This window comes from Herpailurus yagouaroundi, unplaced genomic scaffold (genome assembly GCF_014898765.1).
Source record: "Herpailurus yagouaroundi ecotype Mexico unplaced genomic scaffold, PumYag 569, whole genome shotgun sequence".
Lineage (NCBI taxonomy): Eukaryota > Metazoa > Chordata > Mammalia > Carnivora > Felidae > Herpailurus > Herpailurus yagouaroundi.
Window position 1 is genome coordinate 1,293,537 of NW_024412786.1, and position 3,999 is coordinate 1,297,535.

At 59.4% G+C, this 3,999-nt stretch overlaps 1 protein-coding gene across 1 annotated transcript in view; it reads right to left on the reverse strand.

Annotated features, from left to right (window-relative positions):
* MACROD1 (mono-ADP ribosylhydrolase 1) overlaps window positions 1–3,999 on the reverse strand; it is a 152,200-nt gene that overhangs the window by 113,282 nt on the left and 34,919 nt on the right.

The window sequence follows — 3,999 nt, forward strand, 5'->3', positions numbered from 1 at the left end:
AAGAAGAAGAAGAAGAAGAAGAAGAAGAAGAAGAAGAAGAAGAAGAAAAAGGGAAAGAAAAGGCAAGGAAGGAGGGAAGGCAGGGCCAGGCGAGTAATTTGCATTTTGCGAATGAGGCCTCTTGTAAGCTCAGCTCAGGCGTGGGGCCCAACGTATGGAATGCTTAAGAGATTACTAAGAATAAAATCTATTAATTAGTCATACTCAATTCCGCAGACATGATGTGCATCAAAAGCTTCTTTTCTTCCCTTTTCTCCTTCCCTCTTCCTGCGGCCTCCCCGAGGAAACCTCCATCTTCTCTAAATTGGCTCCGGCTTCCTGGGCTGGCTTCCTGGGCTGCCTCCACGGTAACATGGCAGCCGTGTGGCTGACTAGAGGGCCTCCCCCATCCAGGGCTGGGATGCCAGGTTTGGGGGCAGGAGCTGGGGCATTGGTCCCTTCTGGCTATGAGTGACAAACTGGCAGGGGAGGTGACAACAGCTGGCAGGATGCAGTGGCTGGGGGGGGAGGGGGCGCGGGGGGGCGGGGCAGGCTTCCCCACCCAGAGCCCAGAGCCCATGCCTGCCTTGTGCCTCTTCTCCCTCCCTCTTAGGGATCTAGGGAGATCCACCAGGAGCAGAAGGTGAGTCAGGAAGGGTTTCCAGAGAGGTGGAGGGAAAGCGTGCTTTGTAAATCCACAGCCTCGGTTTCCCCTTCCGCAGAGTAGAGGGTGGGCTGAGGCAGGAGTCTGGCTACACCCAGAAAAGCTGGGTGTTCCACAGGCCAAGTAAGGGCTCCCCCCTTCCACTGATTCTGGAAGGTTCTAGTTGGTCCAGTGCAGGTGACGGAGGCCCAGAGCAGGAGGGATGAGTCAGGTGAGGATCCCTGCGGCATCTGAGAAGGGCTGGGCAGCCTGCCCAGGATGCACCTGAGCCTCCCTCCTTCACCTGCTTGGAGCCCAGGAAGGAAGAGAGGACACCCCCCCACCACCACCACCACTACCAATGGCAGCTCAAGTCCCAAAGCCAACCCACTCCACTCTAGAAATCTGCTTCCTGAGGAACACGCCAGGGAGAAGGACGGGGCTTCTGAGCCTCACGCTTATGAAAAATACAACAAGGAAAATTGGATGCGGCAGACAGGGAGCAACGGAGCTGGGAAGGCAACCAGGAGCTGGGGCGTTTGCTGGAAGGAGGGGCCTCAGGGTGCACAGCGGCCTGTGTCCCCAAGGACCAGACCTTGCTCTCGGGGCCAGGAACACAGCCAGGCTCAGCTGTGGCCATCCCAGGCGTCCATGTCCCCTCCCTGCACTCAGATCCGTGCAGGTGATGGGCGGAGGCCCCGAGCTGGATTGGCGCCAGAGTGAGTGCTAACAAGCAATTCACAGCCCTGCACAGGCCTTCCAGAATGCAGACAGAGGAGGCATCTTTTTTCTTAAGGAGGGATAAAAAGGCTCAAAAATGCAAATCATTACCGTTTACAACCAAGCGAGTCTGCTAAATTGATTAGAAGAGATTAAACTCCTTGGAGGTGAAGGGAACGGGGGATTTTTTCGCATTTTATGAACCTGCCCCCCGTGGCACTGTGCAAAGCGGGGATTTTCCGGCCCGGCTCGGGGGCTGCCCCTGCACAGCGCCAGGAGGAGCCGGGGGTCCACGGCGGCCGGCACCACGCAGGCCGGAGTGCTCAGAAACGGCGCTGCGTTGGACAGAGACTGGGCTCAAGCACTACCCTCAGGGAAGGCAGTTCTGCCTTCCTCCAGTGCCTGGCGCAGGGGGCCTCTGGGCCCGGGGGGGTTACGTCTGACCTACACAGGTCACTCAGAAGCAGTCCCAGCTCCCAGCAGAGGCTCTGCCCCTGCCCTCCGGGTTCTGTCTGCCTTCGGGGTGAAAAGCGAGGTGAAGTGGTTAGGCTAGTTCCTTAGAGGCTAAGACTCTAGGGCCATGAGCTTTTCTGCCTCCTTTCTGTCCCAGGGCAGGCCTGTGACTCATTCGGTGCTGCGGAGAAAGCAGAGTGGGGCCAGTCATAAAGGGAACGCTGAAGGTCAGGGAAGAGAAACTCTGGGCCAGCGGAGGAGTTCGATAGTGAGCCCTCTGTCCCTGGGAGCATTCAAGCACTTGATGGGGATGTGGCAGATTATTTTCCTGCCTCGGCCAAAAGCCTGGTTCTTTGACTAGAAGGTCCTGGTTTCCCCCTTACTTTATCATACCCCAGGGCCCCGTAAGGAAGATATCAAGAGATGTTGACTGGGTTGCTCAAAACGACCAGTGTCCCCTGAAAAACCCCAGGTCAGGGCCATCCCACCGTCAGGTGGCCCAGCCCCGTCAAAGAACTGCCGGGGCCACCGGAGATGCTGCCAGGGTCCCATCCTCAGTATCCAAGAGGCACCGGGAGAGGAAGTGCATACCCCAGCACTCCTTCTCAGAGTCTGGATCTGGAGGTTGGAGGGTGACCCGCCCCCTGCGGCGGGTCCCTGGCTGCCCCCCACCCCCACCCCCCCAACCTGCTCTCCGTGCCAGGGCCCCTGCCCCGCTGAGCTCCCTCCGCTGTCCCACCACGGGCTCTCTTTCCCACTCAAAGCACTCGGCACTTCCGGCTCAATCCATCCATCCCGGCCAGGTTGACGGCTGCCTGGGGCATTTTTCACTCTGTGTTTTTAAGCATTTACCATTTCTTTTGAAATGGTCCAAGTAGTTGCCTGAAATATCCACGCCTGCTTCTTTAGAAACACTCACAAAAAGATTCCCTTGGCTCTTGAGTCCCCCCCCCCTCCCCACCCCTTACTCCCCCCACCTCTGCATTTTTAATATATTGTTTCTCTCTGGTTTTGGAAATTCTGTTGTTGCTGGGGTCAGACCCGCATTCTCACTGTGAGCGGGATGGTAGGTGTGCCTAAGGCCCCCGATGCCGCAGGGGCAAAGCCAGGCTTTTCTCCATGTCGCCCCTGAAGACGGCAGACCTTCAGTCTGGGGGCAGCTCCCGCCCTGCTCCCCGCTGGAGAGCCCGGCAGGCCCTGGGCTTTTTGAGACCACTGTCACTGCCCCCTCGCACTCTGTTACTAAAGTGCCCGGCTTATGCTGGGAGGGCAGTCTGGGCATGCTTGAGGGCACCTGGTTCCCTGTGCGGGGGGCTGACCAGGTCCCCACGTCCTAGCAAAGCTAGCCCCTAAGGCACTTGTGGCCACCACCGTGCCCTGGCCCGTCTTCCCCACACCTACCCACGCCATCATCACCCTCCACCTGAAAACCCAAAAGGCCGAGTCTAGAGAGTCTTTGCAGGAAGGTCCTTACTGCCACCGCCCCTAAATCTGTTTTACGGCCATCAGGGTGCACGTCCCCGTGCTCCTCTGTGCCGGGTCCCTGAGGCCCAGCACAGCGCCTGGCACACAGGGGTGCTCTGTCTTCTCTTCTCTGATCCTCCCTTCCCTTCTTGTCCACCCCCTCGGGCTCCGGTCAGAGGGCCCAGGCGGATGGATGTGTTGGCAACGGCCTCCCTCCCGTCCTGCCCCTGCCTCACCGCAGCCAGCACAGGGAGGGGCTCCTCTAAGCGGCTTTTCCTCTCAGAAGGCCCCACCGATCACCAGCTGTGAGCCTGAGGGGGAGAGCCCGCCATTTGGCGAGATCTAGCAGCCAGCCGGCAGTGACTCAGTTTCCTGTCTCCCAGCCGAGCCTCAGGTGGGTGACGAGGAGGGCAGAGAACTGGGTGCCGTCCCACCGTGTCTGCCGCTCCCATCCAGGAGCCCTGCGCGCCCAGCCACCCATCTGGAGGAACCAACCTGGCTTTCTCCTGCAGACAGAAAAAACAATGCGACAGGAGCCAACAGTCAAAGCCGCAGCAGACACGGGGCCGCCACACGCTCGTCTCCCTGGAGCCGGGCCGCCCGGGGCACTTTCACCTGCCCTGCGCAGGGGCCCTGTTTGTAGAGTCCCACCCAGCTCCGGACGGCCCGGTTTTCGAAAGGTTCTGGGCACCCAGGAGGCAGACAGAGGACCCCGAAGCTGGCCTTGGGTGTTTTTTTTT